Source organism: Cydia splendana, chromosome 17 (genome assembly GCF_910591565.1).
Source record: "Cydia splendana chromosome 17, ilCydSple1.2, whole genome shotgun sequence".
NCBI classification, from domain to species: Eukaryota; Metazoa; Arthropoda; class Insecta; order Lepidoptera; family Tortricidae; genus Cydia; species Cydia splendana.
The window spans coordinates 16559215-16575829 of record NC_085976.1 but is presented as its reverse complement, the minus strand read 5'-3'; the positions used below and the strand labels follow the sequence as shown (position 1 = coordinate 16575829).

The 16615-nt window shown below is 37.7% G+C and overlaps 1 long non-coding RNA gene and 1 other non-coding gene across 2 annotated transcripts in view; one reads left to right on the top strand and one right to left on the bottom strand.

Moving 5' to 3' along the window:
- The window catches only part of LOC134798946 (uncharacterized), a 295916-nt gene that overhangs the window by 36017 nt on the left and 243284 nt on the right, over positions 1-16615 (bottom strand). The window lies entirely within an intron of this gene.
- Positions 2684-2755, top strand: Trnaa-ggc (transfer RNA alanine (anticodon GGC)). The gene has a single exon. It is a non-coding gene; the product is annotated as a tRNA-Ala (tRNA).

Genomic DNA, 16615 nt, shown 5'->3' with positions numbered 1-16615 from the left:
TCTGTCTGTCACCAGGCTGTATCTCATGAACCGTGATAGCTTGACAGTTGAAATTTTCACAGATGATGTATTTCTGTTGCGCCGCTATCGCTATAATAACAAATAGTAACAACAGGATATAATAAATAAGTGGGGCTCCCATAGAACAAATGCCGTGATTTTTATTGCCATTTTTTGCGTAATGGCACGTAAACTCTTCGTGCGCGAGTCCGACTCGCACTTGGCCGGTTTTTGATGTAGCAATAAATTGCACTAGACGCAAGGCCTTCCGACTTCATGTGACATTAGTAACATTCATACACCGTAATACCCCATACCTCACTCACCACAACCTATGACAGAACAAATTCGTCATATTTTCTATGAAACAACTTTAAACTTTCCTTTAAAACCGCCTAGATGACCTTACGGGCACAAAAATAAGCTATAAATTCCTTTGAACTGTGCGTAAAAGTAACCTTGTCGAGAGTACATTTAACAATTTTATTTAGAACGATCACAACACTCTTAAGGCTTGCTGAATAAGAGCAATTTTTGCATAAATGAGCTACAAAATCGTGTTGGTAGAGAATTGAGAGTAGATCACCCTCATGGGTGCCATACGTCATCTGAGCTCGGGGGACGGTTGGACAGTTTAAATTTGGAATCCATTTTCAAAATTCGCTTGTTCATTACATTTGAACTTGGAATGTAGGGCCCGTTTGTTTATATGAGAAACTTTAGTATGTCAAGCCATTTCCGTCAGTAGAAAAAAGCAGCAAATTTAAAAAAATGTAGGCGCGAAGTGTAATCGTCCCATAGAAAATTTGAATTTCGCGCCTTTTACTACTGACAAAGTTGTTTGACCGGCTATATTTCAATGCTGCCATGTTTTAATTTTACTTAGTTTTAATAGAATGAGTAGTATAGTTTAAAATGTGTATCTAAAGGGCGAAATTTCATGTATTATAATAACATTTATAACTTAAATATCATCCCAGAGCTATAAAAATTGGCCTTATAGGATAATTCTTCAATTACTGGCAGTTTAATAACTGGCCATCTAAGCTTATACTAAAAATGAATCCTATTCACCTACAAACAAAATTAATTTTAGTAGAAGGTGGCTAGTTATTGAAGGGTGGCCAGTTATTGACTCCTTATACCAAAATGAATTCTGTTTATGGGTGAATATCAATCAATTTATTATTTATTGACCGAAGCGAAGCGAAGGTCTACGTTTTGACTCGGGCATTTTGCTTTCGTATGTCCGGATGTTCTCCTCTACAGGTCGCAATTCTTAACCGATTCTCGTGAAATTTTGTGACCGAATTTTATGACTAAATAAAATTTTTTTGTCAATCCGGTTTTTGGAAATTTTTAAAAATGGCGGAGTCGTGATACCTGGCGCCTAAACAAATAGTCGTATCGATATCATAAGACTTTTTTCTTTTTGAGACATGTTTACAGAGTTAATAGCAAAAAATGCAGAAAAAAATTATCGCTGGTTTAGGCGGTATTTAGATATTTAATTTTAACTAATTTTAATTTGAGAAGGAGTAGCTAAATTTCGTCAACCCATCTAAGAACTATTTGGCTCAGTTTGTAAACGTTCGCTTTTTCTGTTTGCACAGAGGGTCTGGGTTCGATCCCCAGTAATTGTATGCTGGGATATTATAACTTTTTGTATTTTTTTACACATAAATTTCGTATTGTTTTTCTTTAATTTACTATACACCGTGTTTTTATTGAATTCCGTTAACTTCGGGGCATAGTTAAGTACGTTTATAAGAACTAAATGGCATAGTTAATTTTCAAAAAAAAATATTTTTTTTGTTTTCTTTTTTGTTTTTTTTTTTTGTTTAAAAAGTAATTAAATGTAGCATATAGCGTTGTTGTAACACGGGCATTACATTTAACTCAACCAAACAATTGAAATCTGTGACATATCAATGTCATTTCGTACATCAATCGACCGAGATTGTACTTAAGTTTAGTAGCAAATGTATGAACTCATTCTAAACACTAATCAATATGTAAGCCGGCCCTAAGGCAAGTGTACACGCTTGTAGAGGCCTTATAGTAAAAAAAATAATTATGGATTATCTCCGAAATGGACTTAATTAGAACATCGGTGTCTTTGAGAAAGTTACTTGATTTAAGCTCAGGAATGCACCGTTGAAATTAACGGAAATCAAAAAAAACACGGTGTATTTAAAGCTCTTAGCACCATGTTATTTCAAGCTCTGCTCGCGAGGTCTACAGCTCACAGAGCCACTAGTATTAGAATTCTTTTTTAGTTTAGGGTGGCCAGTTATTAACCGGTGGCCAGTAATCGACGATTTATCCTAGTTTGTGCTAATAATTAATTTTCAGTGCGTAAGTTGTTTGTCAAGGTCTATTAAAAGAGTCATTAAATGTAAAAATGTCGTCACCACACAGTCCCGCCCTGTTAAAAAGGCCATGGCAAATGTCGCGGCCTTTAGCTCTCTAGGGACTGTCGGGATCGGAATTGTTAGGGAAATAACTTCAAAACTGACTAAATTGAAATAGTAAAATAAGCATAAAGCAAAAAAGAGAGGAAATTCGTAAAAAGAAAATAAACACCTCCTAGTTTACAACTTTCTTTCTACGGGTTTGAACTGGTTAAATTGTAAATACAGATGTCAATCACAATGAAAAAAAATCAACGAAGATCAACTCTGGTCAGCTGGCAGAATTGGTAACGCATTGGACCGGCAATCCAAGGATGTGGGTTCGAGTCCCACGTTGGCCAGAGTTGATCGTCGTTGATTTTTTTTTCATTGTGATTGACATCTATTTTTTTTTTTTAGTTCTAACATACACAATAAACAAATTTACACATTTGAAATTTCGCCAAACTGAGGAACAGTTTGTTGGCGAATAAAAACACTATCTGTATTTACAATTTATATATTGTAATAATGTGGTACGTCCCACAATAAAAAAGGAAAAATATTTTAACATTTAAGTTGAACAGGTTTTGATACGACCTTGGCGCGCATCTCACGCACTATTTTCATTTTAACACATTCATTGACACTAAGTGCTACGGGTTACGCTCGTAGCGCGTAGCCACGTCTTCGCCGTATGGAGCGCGTAGTCGCTACGAACAGTGTACCCGACAGTCGGGTTCTTGGCGCTTAATGTGTTTCGGATGCACCAATAATTGTGAGTTGTCTTTAAGGTCCTATCTAAATAAGATCAAAACCGCCAGTTGTCTGAATTGGACTCCTTATATGCTTCTAATAAGCGTAAAAAGGTGTTTAAATTATTGTTTTTATACATTTTTTATATTCATGTAGGGTATTTGCCAGTAACTGGCCAGCATAAACTAAAAATTAATTCTATTCACCTATACACAGTATTCATTTTAGTATAAGGTTTCAATAATTGGCCAGCCTTCAATAACTAGCCAGCTTATACTAAAATGAATTCTGTTTGTAGGTGAATAGAATTTTTTTAGTTTAGGGCGGCCAGTTATTGGCTGGTGGCCAGTTACTGGCGAATTACCCTACTACATATATATATAGTTTGCTACGACGATGTAGCACAATATTAATAAAAATACACTAAGAAATATTCGTGCAATGCCACGCCTGCAAACAAATTTCAAGAACATAATGATTCAGAGAAAAAAAGATTCCTCCTTTTTTTAGAAGTCGGTTAAAAAGGGCAGTTTTGTTAGTGGACAACAAACAAGTTTCAGCCCAAACCTAATTCTAACAATTAGAGTATTTCTTCTAACAAATATAACAATCCTTGCGGATTAAGAGCCCCCTAAAAATTTAATATCTTCGTACCAAAGACCATTACAAGTTAATCTTAGCAAATGCTGTCAAATTCCCATAAAAAGCAACAATAACCTCAAAAGCTCTCAATGGCGTCAGGTGGCAATAATAGGCCGCAGCTGAAGGGTTATTCCTTTCCACAGATAACATAATAAATGAGATATGGCACTTTGCTAGAGAATGCGGCAATGACGTGTTTATACTGTCTTTAGGGAATGTTTTTAACCTGTGGCGGTTGTACTCTTTAGGGCCACTTGCACCATTCACTAACCCAGGGTTTATCGGTTAAACCTGGAGTTACCATGGTTACCAGTTCAATTTGACACTGTGTTAACGGGTTAACCGCTTAACCCCGGTTAGTCGGATGGTGCAAGTCGGTGTAGTCGTATTTATTAATGTAGGTAAGTATTTTTATGTTCTCCAGGCAGAAAGCGTCTACTTTCGTCCCGCAGGCGCTAAACGACGTTGCCGCTTTCCGGGTCCGTCGAACAGAAAAAAAGTATACACAATATACCTACCTCGGCAGTTGGCCAGTAAATAAAAGTTTTCTTAATTTACATCCCAAGGTATGTAATATACTATTAATGTTTGATTTGATGCCACTAAAATGTTTTATCGACTTGCAGAAGAGCATTATTTGGGCTAGCAGAAAAAAAAAAACACTTTTGAATTTGGGGCTGTTTTGCTCAGAAACGTGCGTTCTTCTGATTCTATATAATAATTGACAAAATGTAACATATTTGAATTTTAATTATTCATGTATGTATGTCTATTAATATATGGAGAGGCTAGAGGGAGAGGGAAAAAGATGAAACTTGAATTTGTAACAAAAACTTCAGTGACTTGTCATAGGTATTCTTAAAAATGCAGTACCTAGTGGCGCGTCTACCATATTCTGTCATCTATAATTCATCCCTTGCAAAAAGAGTTAATGAATCCGTCAATTTCCTATGCTTTCAACATAACCCTTAAAGCTATATGAATAAGGTTTTATTTCGCTTACCCAAAAGCAAATAAATGCAAAGATCAAGTTTGTCTGGTTTCGCGATTTCTTAGTACAAATTAAAGTTAATGTTTAGAAATTATTGCGCTATAATGGCGGTAGATTTATGAAGATAATCCTTGTAATTCTTAATAAGAGCTTTGTCAATGGTACGTTATTAATGAGAGTATCTTCTAGAAATCTAGATATTAGATTTCTAGATATTACTCTGCTTCATAGATTACGAGGGATCTCTAATGTATAACGGTCCGATTCGAACTTTAAGATACGTCTAGTAATAGATCTAGAAACGATATGGATTAGATATGTCAGTGTCAAATGTGACGTTTCTTCAAACAAAAACGTCACTTTTGACACTGACACATCTAATCCATATCGTTTCTAGATCTATGAATTTATGTACCTTAAAGTTCGAATCGGGCAGCTAGTCTATTTGGAAAAGTATTCCAAAGTGCGTTGATTCATCCGCTACTATGCTGGCTGGCCGGAGTTCGAACCTCCGACCTCTTGTTTGAGGTCCCATTTTAACAAGTCTTTTGCCATAGATCTAACAACCCAACTGTCCGGCTCCGAATTGATTTATTTTTTATATATGTTACAGAGTAGTCTAAAATAACAGACACGTATTTTTTAGCTGCTCAAACTCAACCTACCTATAGGGAATATTACGCGAAAGGGGGTATATTCTGCGTAGGCAGCGCCACTACCACAATCCTGGGGGTCTACCGCGAAACAAGAAAATCGAAATTTCGTTATTTAACCTCTCTATCACTCTTGCATATTCGAGCGATAAAGAGGCAGATAACTAAATTTCGATTTTCGCGTTTCCCGGTAGGCCCTTGTTAACAAACCGCCTTGATGCATCAATGAACTTACCTAATTTTTTAATGTCTGTGAAAACTTGTCAAAAAACAGTTTAAGGCGCAGTATGTATAAGTTACTCTATGGTTTACTAGAGGAGCTAGTGCTGCACTCTGGCTGCAGAACATTGCAGTAATACCATGGGAGAAATTATCCTCCAAAGTGACAAGTGACTGAAAAGTGACAAGGACAAACAATAATAACGCTTTCTCTGCTACTCCTGCTGAAAGTTCCATAAGAGCATCTCGTTCGGTCATCTCCCGGCTCTACCATTACATCTCTATATTATTGTACCTCTACGTCTAGCAAAGACTGACTAATTGGGAAATCTAACCTAATGCATCTTAGGCCGAAATTAATGAAGTCAGCCAAAAGTAGGTAGAGTTAGACCAAGAAAAGTCTGCAGCGATTTTGATAGCCCACGCAGTGCAAGTGTTATTTTAACCTTTTCGACGCCGTGTCAAACACAAAAGCTGTCACTCGGACGCCACGTCACCGAAGTGTCAAAACTGAAATTGAACTTTATGCATATGCACGTAGGTCTATGTTGCTCTGTGGTCTGTGACCGATTAATCGGTCTTTGGCGTTGAACCTGCGGTGCGGATATATCGGTCATTGGCATCCAAAAGGTTAAACGTCAAACTTCGATGAAATTATGACGTATAAATAACACTTGCACTGCGTGGGCTATCAAAATCACTGCAAACTTTTCTTGGTCTAACTCTAGAAAAGAGCTATTATTATATCAATGTAAACAAATAAATGTCTGACGAACCCTATATTTATTGAGAAACTCGAACAAATTGAAAGCTTGTTTCTCGTTAACTTCATAATTCATTAATTAGGAAGGGGAAGGGTTTACATTTAAATGCGACAAATAGACAAAACTGAGATTTGGAAACTTTATTTATTCGCTTTTCTCAGATTCTGTCGGCCTGATTTGAACTTTAAGATGCGTCAAAAATTTGCTAAAATACTATATGGAGCGGATATGTCAGTGGCAAAAGTGACGTTTCTTAAAAAAAATCGTATCTTCGTGTATAGTCGTATCTATAGCAAATTATGGACGTAGCATGATTCATGAAGTTCGAATCTGAGGGGCTACCGCGAAAACCGAAATTCGCAAATTGCGGGAATCTTTCTCTTTTACTCCAATGAAGGCGTAATTAGAGTGACAGAGAAAAATGCCCGCAATTTGCGAACTTCGATTTTCGCGGTTATAGCCCAGGCCTTGTCACCCGTTGACCACACGAACGCTGTCAAGAGTTCGAAACGTCGTCGGGATGTAGTATGAATTTAATATTACGCGATATAATCCGGTTCAATAGTTTTATTTCATGAGTAACTATCGCGGTAGCCGAAGACAATATAACATAATAATTTCCTCATCGGTCATGTGAAAAGCAGTAGGTATGTGTCACATGGTAGCAAAATTAATTCGACCTTGGGCGTTAAAACTTGAATCCCTCGCTACGCTCAGGATTCAATGTACGCCTACGTCGTAAATATGTCATTTCGCTTCCTTGTGACAGAATATTTTATCGTCAGATATGGTGAATACGGGTAAGTGTGAAAAAGAAAGAAGAAAAAGTTAAATCCGTTTAAAAATACCGTTTTTCACCAAAGGTGACCATAGTAGTTTGTGTTACAAGGGATCAAAATGATATATATATTTCCGTCAAGGGCGTACATTGAATCCTGCGCGTAATGAGGGATTCTTAGTGTTAACACCCAAGACGAAATAATTTTGATACCGTGTGACACATCAACTATGAGGAAATTGTTATGTTCCAAAATATGTATTATTTGACCAAAAAAAAAATAGTATGCAAGAAAGAAAAAATCGTGTCCTAGAACAGAAAAGTACAACTTTGATCCCTCCTAGTAGGGAAGAAAAGTGCCACTTTGATCCCTCCTAGCGGGGAAGAAAAAACCCTTTTTCGAATAGGTCATGTGAAAAAACAATTATCATATCATAAGTAGTCATTAAACAAGTCGTATTTCCCTCCAAATCACTTCACGTTAGAATTGTCCCCTAGGCCTGGGGTCGGCAAACTTTTAAGAAGAAGAGGCAACCGTAGTAGAAAATTAGAAATCACCAGTTTTAGGAACCTAAAAGAGCCGCAAATGTCATTTTCAGTGGTCTAAGAACTCTAAATGTGATATTTTGTTGGTCGCTTGAAGACTTTGAAGAGTCGCCTCCAACCCACCACCTCCACCTTCAAAGTTTATAAAATACATATGTATGTTAGTCTGTAAGGTATTTGTAATATGGGCCTTGTTGCCTGAATTAAATTTCTAAATAAATAAATAAATAAATAAAATAAAGAGCCGCATACGACTCGCGAGCCGCAGTTTACCGACCCCTGCCCTAGGCAGCAGGTGTGTCATTAAAGGGCGCTAACTTTTTACTCGACTAACGAAGGAGTAATCTTTTCGCAGGCCCTCGGCACGTGTCGGGCTGATGAGTAAGTGGGGATTAAAAATTTAATATTATGTAGACTCTGATTACAGCTACTTGTCACAAACTTGGCAGTAAAAATGCATACATACTTCATACTTGCTCCATACTTGACGTGGTGCGACTCTACAGGTACAGCGGGCTCAGCATGGTTCCATTTTTATCGACTATCACTATATGCCCGTCACTTTCGCACTTACATACTTGTTAGAACGTGACAGGCATGGTGACAAATGATAAAAATGCGACCGTGCTACTAGGGCAGATGTACTTAGTGCATATATTTCTTTCTATCGTATTTTCTCGGAAACGTTCGTATTTCTACTTCAGTCAATGTCAGTACTTTTTGTACCGAGACTGACTGAAATAGCAAGACACTTTCGTAAATTTCAGTGAAAATACGATTGAAAATAATTATGCACTACATCTGTACCTAACTATTATTCGACATGTTACAGTTAAGTAATAAGTAGTTAGGTTATAAATACACAGTTATAAATCATCAAATGTGTTTTTACACTTGAAAAAGAAAATGTATAGAGGAGAACAGTGTACACTCGGTTAATTAAAAAGTTTTTTCGCCTATTTAAAAATTCAAATATTGTTTAATAGCAAAAAACCCTCAAAAGTTTAGTCACCCACTTAATATCAAAATTCACACCTTTTTAAAAACCCATTTAAACAATAAAAAGAATGTCAATTGCTTTATTCTACAAAAACCGCCCTATAATCGTTCCCTGAGCAACGCTGAACCGCCATTTTGAATTCAAGGTAGAAACACAGTACGTAAAGTGATTTGGTTGAGTGAGAGTTGAAATTTTGCCCCGGGTTCCTTACCGACGCTGAAATAGTTGTAAAAAGTTAATAAAACTAAACTTTTACTAGTTCTTTGAGTCCCGAATGAAAGATTTTAATTTTTCGAATAAAGAATCTGAATCTGTATCTCTGATATTAAAGCTTTTTTTCGATAATAATTTATGGGTTCAAGATCCATACGGTGTTATCTCACCTTCTTCTACAAGTCGCATTTCTCAACCGATTCTCGTGAAATTAGGCAAGAGGTTCAATAAAATATATCGTCATTATATTTAAGACTTGTCGGTGGAGAGTATGCTCTTGTCGGTGGAGTAATCGCCACTCTTATCTTTGCTGGGCTTAACTTCCTTGTATGACACGAAAGAAACTTTATCTTTTATTTGGCTGAGATATATGAGCCTGTTCCTTCCTCTGCGTCTTTGCCCCTCATCTTGCCCTCCAGGATGTTTAAAAAGGATCTGTCATGCCGTATCAGGTGGCCAACCATCTTGCCCCTTCTGTTAGCTATTGTGTCTAATAGGGCATATCATCTCTACTTAATATAAAATACATATAAACTTATAATATTTTTATCGTAACGCTTTATGAAAATTCTTCAAAATGGTGGAGCCTTTGGCGTTCGCGGGGACTTCAGATCGCACAGCCACTAGTTACGAGTATAACGGTTTAAAATAATTATAAGTTGCAAGACATACGGGGAATGTAGGTCTTAAAGGAGTCTTTTCCCCGATGCGGAACCCTAACACGGTAAGTAAAAGAAAGATGTCGGACAATGAAGAGTGACACGAAGTGGGGTAACGGATAAGACGCTGACATTAGTTATGGCACTCCTGATGTTTTTCCGAGAGATTCGAGAAAGAAATGTCACCTGTAGGTATATTTAGCGCGAAAAGTCTTGGTACTTGGTCGAAGCACAGAGAAAAAAATACTAGATTGCTCACTCCATACATCAGTTTTGGTACCAAAAAAACTATTATTTTCATAGTCGACATCTAGCATCGAGTAGCGGAATTATCAGTACTGCTACTTGACTTACTGCTACAGTAGATGTACCACCGACCGGAAAGTCTAATGCTCAACAACTTTCCGGTCGGTGCTACATCTATTGTCAAGTAGCAGTAGGTACTGATAATTCCGCTACTCGATGCTAGATGTCGACTATGAAAATAATAGTCTTTTTGGTATCAAAACTGATGTATGGAGTGAGCACTCTTGTCTTACCTATATTTCTCTATGGTCGAAGTAAAACAGCATATCGCCAGTAGATCTGGCGGCTTAGCACGGTCGCGTTTTTATCCCTTGTCACCATACCTGTCACGTTCTAACAAGTATGTAAGTGCGAAAGGGACGCGCATAGTGATAGTCGATAAAAATGGAACCGTGCTGAGCCCGCAGGGCGCCTACCCAGGAAGATAGAAAATAGTAGTAGGGCTTACGGCGATATTTACATCGAAAGCTGCATTTTTGGCAGAAAGCAAGCCGCTTTGCCCAGTGATAATAGGGACCAATCTGAATGATTTCATCCGAGGAAACACAAATTTCATTAACTAGAATTCAAGATGGCGGACCTTTTCCAAAATGGCGGTTGCAATATAAAAAAAAAATATAGACACAAAACGGCTGCACCGATTTTAGTGATTGATATATCGATCAATTCGTATTAACACCTGTAATCGAATAAAATATATAGCATTTAAGAAATTAAAGATGGCGGCCGAATATTAAAAAAATTGAGTTTTTTTCTTTAATTTTTTTCCTTCTAATGAAAATAACAACTAAATATTCTATAAAATGATCACATATTCTTTCATTTAAATGAAACCTGATAATATTATCTGCAAAATAAAAAAACAATCTTAACAATCCGTTGAGTAGTTTTTGAACTATACGCATTTTAAAAAGCGCGTAACTATGCCGTTCGAAACGGCCCGATCGCGCGACTCGCTTCAAAACTGAGACCTTTGATGATTTAAAGGTAAAAAAAGAACTGAAAACCTATTTACTTTATTTATTGAGCTATAAATAAATAAATAAATTGTATTTCTGCTTATTATTTGTGACCATCACGGGAAAAGGTATAGCGGCTGGCGCTTACGTCGCTTAGCACCGCAATAGTATTGGAGCGGCGTTAATAATAGCGTAAGCGCCATCCGCCCTAAGGTACCTATACCAGTGGGTTCAAATTTATTCCTCTCTATCATCTTTGCCCGATGTAGTTGAACGAAAAAGAAAATTCATATGAAATCAGATCAAAATATACCTAATATAATTAAATTAAATATATAGAGATGAACTACGCCAAACTGTCCCGCCCCTCCAATACTATTTCAATGTGTGTAGTATTGAAATAGTAATGGAGGGCGGGACAGTTTGGCGTGGTTTATCTATAAGTACCTTTTGTTTTTGCAAGTGCTGCATTGCACTGTGCAGGATAGACCCACCCGCCGACACGTGCAGCGCATTGTTTCGCAGCCTTTTTTACAGCCGCAATGGTCCAGGTAGGATAATGGTAGATAGGTAGGTGATTCACGCCACATCGCCCTAGCATCAGACCATTGCGATTCCCAACTGCCATTAGATGACTTCCAACCCCAAGAGGATGGCAATGGCACAGAGGCATCATCAAGAATAAGAGCATATCACCCCATAAGTGGCCTGCTTGATATGTGAGACGGAGCGCGTGTTTATGTAATGCTGCCGATGTTGGTGGGATGCTGGTTACCAATTTATTTTTAGTAGCAAATAGCTACTTGCGTACCAAGTTGTTCGACGAATGTGATATTTGTGGGTCATATAGGTAGCAGGTGAACTTTTCCAGCACAGCCATGATTTCTTTAGGAAGGCTTTGTAATGGCTGCGATATTTCTTTCAAAGTTGGTGTAACTTCAGGGTGTAACAACCATGTTTTGAAGCAAGACTTCTTTCCTGTTGTATGGAAGTAAGAAGTAGTGTCACACCCTGTAGAGGCGTTCACGCCACGAAGAGCGGTTGATCTGTCAGGACCCAAAGTATTTGCTATTTATGAACATCGATATAACGGCGTTTATTTGCAGTCCCAGTTATTAGCCATAACGCTTGCAGGCCACTATCAATTGAAGTTTGATGATACGATATCAATAACACCAAAACATCTGTATCGGAAGATCTAATCAAAATACGCCTAATTCCCTGTTCTGCTTATCTTTTGCGTGAAGTACGATGCGGCCATCAGCTTCTTCCGCATGTGTTCCTATTCATAAGATCAGGCAGAACAGGGAATTAGGCGTATTTTGATTAGATCTTCCGGTCTTCCGTTTTGGTGTTATTGATATCATATCATCAAACTTAAATTGAGAGTGGCCTGCAAGAGTTATGGCTATTAACTGGGACGGCAAATAAACGCCGTTATGGCGATCTTCATAAAATAGCAAATACTTTGGGTCCTGACAGATCAACCGCTCTTCGTGACTTTCACGCCTCTACAGGGTGTGACACTACTTCTTACTTCCATACAAAAGAAAATAAGTCTTGCTTCAAAACGTGGTTGTCACACCCTGAAGTTACACCAGCTTTGAAACAAATATCGCAGCCATTACAAAGCCTTCCTGAAGAAATCATGGCTATGCCGAAAAAGTTCACCTGCTACCTATATGACCCACAAATAGCACATTCGTCGGACAACTTGGTACGCAAGGAGCTATTTGCTACTAAAAAGAAATTGGTAACCAGCATCCCACCAACATCGGCAGCATTACATAAACACGCGCTCCGTCTCACATATCAAGCAGGCCAGTTATGGGGTGATATGCCCTTATTCTTGATGATGCCTCTGTGCCATTGCCATCCTCTTGGGGTTGGAAGTCATTTAATGGCAGTTGAGAACCGCAATGGCCTGATGCCAGGGAGATAGCGTGAATTATCATACCTGGACCATTGCGGCTGTAAAAAAGGCTGCGAAACAATGCGCTGCACGTGTCGGAGGGTGGGTCTACCCTGTACAGTGCAATGCAGCACTTGCAAAGGCAACTGCAAAAACGAAAGGTACTTATAGATAAACCACGCCAAACTGTCCCGCCCCTCCATTACTATATCAATATTAAACACATTGAAATAGTAATGGAAGTTAGTTTGGCGTAGTTCATCTCTATATATTTAATTTAATTATATTAGGTATATTTTGTTCTGATTTCATATGAATGTTCTTTTCTTTCAGTTCATCCACATCGGACGAAGATGATAAAGAGGAATAAATTTGAACCCACGGGTATAGATAGGTACCTTAGGGCGGATGGCGCTTACGCTATTATTAACGCTGCTCCAATACTATTGCGGTGCTAAGCGACGTAAGCGCCAGCCGCCATAACTTTTCCCGTGATGGTCACAAATAATAAGCGGAAATACAATTTATTTATTTATTTATAGCTCAATAAATAAAGTAAATATGTTTTCAGTTCTTTTTTTACCTTTAAATCATCAAAATTCTCACTTTTGACGCGAGCCGCGCGAGCGGGCCGTTTTGGACGGCAGTTACGCGCTTTTTGAAATGCGTATAGTTCAAAAACTACTCAAGGGATTGTTAAGATTGTTTTTTTATTTTGCAGATAATATTATCAGGTTTCATTTAAATGAAAGAATATGTGATCATATTATAGAATATTTAGTTGTTATTTTCATTAGAAGGAAAAAAATTAAAGAAAAAAAACACAATTTTCTTAATATTCGGCCGCCATCTTTAATTTCTTGAATGCCATATTTTTATTCGATTACAAGTGTCAATACGAATTGATCGATATATCAATCACTAAAATCGGTGCAGCCGTTTTGTGTCTATAATTTTTTTTAATATTGCAGCCGCCATTTTGGAAAAGGTCCGCCATCTTGAATTCTAGTGAATGAAATTTGTGTTTCCTCGGATGAAATCATTCAGATTGGTCCCTAGTATCACTGGGCAAAGCGGCTTGCTTTCTGCCAAAAATGCAGTTTCTTTTCGCTAAGCTCTATCACTAAAACGCCAATCGAAACTTCTCATCTATCATCGCGATACAAATTTTCGTTTGGCTTTTGTTAGTGTACGATTGTCATCACGGCCCCTACATAATGTACCTAAAGGGGCCCACTGATTACCAGTCCGCCGGACGATATCGGACTGTCAGTTGTACGGAACTGTCACCTTTTGCGTTTAACTGTCAGGCCCCTTAACCTTTAATACTTAACTTTTTCTTTTCCGAAATATACAATTTTGGGTTAGAGTAGACTGGTTTTGAGTAGTAATCATTCAAAAACCAAACTTAGCAATAAGTGTGCGTATATGTATATCCCTATATGATTCTGCTTGACGTAAGTAGCATTCGGCATGCAAACTTATAATTGAGCTCTGAAACATTTGCAACCAAGTATCAAATCTAGTGCGACCACCTTGCAATGCAAATAGCTTCAACAATAATCGCACAAGTAAGCGATACGCATAAAAACGCGAAAACTGCGGGCCCCTCCCTGAGGCCCCCGGGCCCCCAAGTGTGTTCCAACCGCTTTGCGGAGAGGCGAACAATCATGCTAACTTTGTAACTAACAGGTTTGCTTTTTTTGGAGAATGTTTTTTTCTGCTTTATACAATACAAACAAGGTTTGAATCGACGGTTTTTGACAACTACATACACAGTTCATCCATGGTTCATCCTCATCAAGCGGACAAATGGCGGAAAATCTTTCTGTTTCAGTTTTTATAGATACCTACTTAATTAATAACTGAAACAGAAAGATTGAAGCGGAAAAGCTTTCTATAATAGGTATATATACATATGTAGTTAACCTACCTATGTACCTATGTAGTACAGTCAAATCATATCAAAAATATGTCCTAGCTCTTATCGCCGTGTGCCTGCTATATACGGCCACAATTCAAAATTTTTAATTTTCTGGATTATTGCAGATTCGTATGCAAAATTGTTTAATTTACGACCGTATTTCGAGAGCCATAGCATAAAAGGTCTTTAAGAGCCTTTTTCTCACAAGTGGCCTTATGGATTTGACCATAAATTGTCAGACGATTCCCTGCAATACTGCCGGCTGCTCCCGCGGCGTTCGCACGTGAACTTGACGGCCCTTTTGAGTTGTGGCTATATAGCACACGTTTTAAATGAAGCTTTTGAGTTGCGTCCTAGAAAATAATAATTAGATAATGTTGCTGATTATAAGCTAGTTACACATATTATCGCGTACAGTGATCTTGTTCCTATCAAAGTTGATAAAATAAAGGGATTTTAACTATTTTGGTGTTTTTATTTATATTTGCATGGTAACCTTTATCCAATAATTTTGTGTTTAAATTTGGCCGCATCCCAAAAACGTGTCTGCAATACGGCCACAACTCTAAATACCTGTCTTTCGGGCCTTGTGTCTTAAAAAATATACATTTCTTTTAAAAAGTGGCGTGGTCATAAGGAGGGTTATATCATTCCGAGTAAAAAAAGCTAAATTTTAAATTCATAGACCTAAAACTAAAGGAGTAAGATCCTATTAAACACCCTGAACTATACTCTTACAACTTTGAGACGCGATTTCTCGAAAAAACGGTTTTTTGAGATGTGGCAGTGTAGCAGGCACACGGCGTTATGTCAGCGAATTAAGAACTATGGGACATATTTTTGAGTATTTTTTTTTACATGTACCCATATTTTTACACTTGATTGTCCCTAACTATACCGTTGCAACATACCCACATTTCACCGCGCGAGTCGTGTCTGTTTTATAAAGTCGTCAATTTTAAGTGGTTTTGGTTTGACTGCAGTTAGATTCGCCTGTCTTCCGCAAGTGGTTATAATAGCAGGGCTTGGATTTAACATACTTAATGCGGTTTACGTGTCGCTCTCCCCGTAATCGTTTTAAGACTTGTCACTGGAGTTTCTTTATTTGGTTTTTAAGCGATTTTTGAAGGAAGTGTATTTTGGATTTGCGTTTATTTTGTAAGTGTGTTTAGAATTTTGCCGTTTGAAATTTGAGTGACGTGTCAATATGGTTTGAACGTGTGTAACGTATGTAGTGTATGTAGGTATGCAAAGGGGCATTCCAGAAAAGTGTTGGGTACCTTTACCTACCTACTTCACGTTATTTTTTTAAATACTTTTGATAAAGCGTAGACGTTATAAACTGAAATAAATATATAATATTTAATTATATACTTAGTAGTGTTTCTACTTTAAATAAAAGCAAATTAAAATATTTTCTGAAATAATTTAATTAGTTCTAATATTTCTAATAGACAATAGTAAAGTAGACGTTGCTTAAGTGGCCCACTCATTAACAGTCCGCCGGACGGTATCGTCCTGTCAGTTAGTACAAAATTTTGACAGTTCCGAACAACTGACAGGCCGATACCGTCCGAAGGACTGTTAATCAGTGGGCCCCCCTTAGAAATATCAAATAACGTTCCCCGAGTGTAAATTTCGCAATTTTGGTAACTTTCCATTAGCACATCAGTAAATAAGTGTCATAATTGCCCTAACATAAACAGTAATTAAGCATGTAAAGTCTAAAGCTAGAATAAGGCTGGCTGCACACTGGGCGCCAGAATTAAGTGATACAATGGCAGGTGTACGCTGGATCCGCGCACTTAAGTAATTGGCCTAGCTGCAGGGTTGTCAACTCATTTGAAAGTGTTTTATGGATTGGCATTTTTGAAGTGAAAACTTCCTTAGCGGCGTTGTG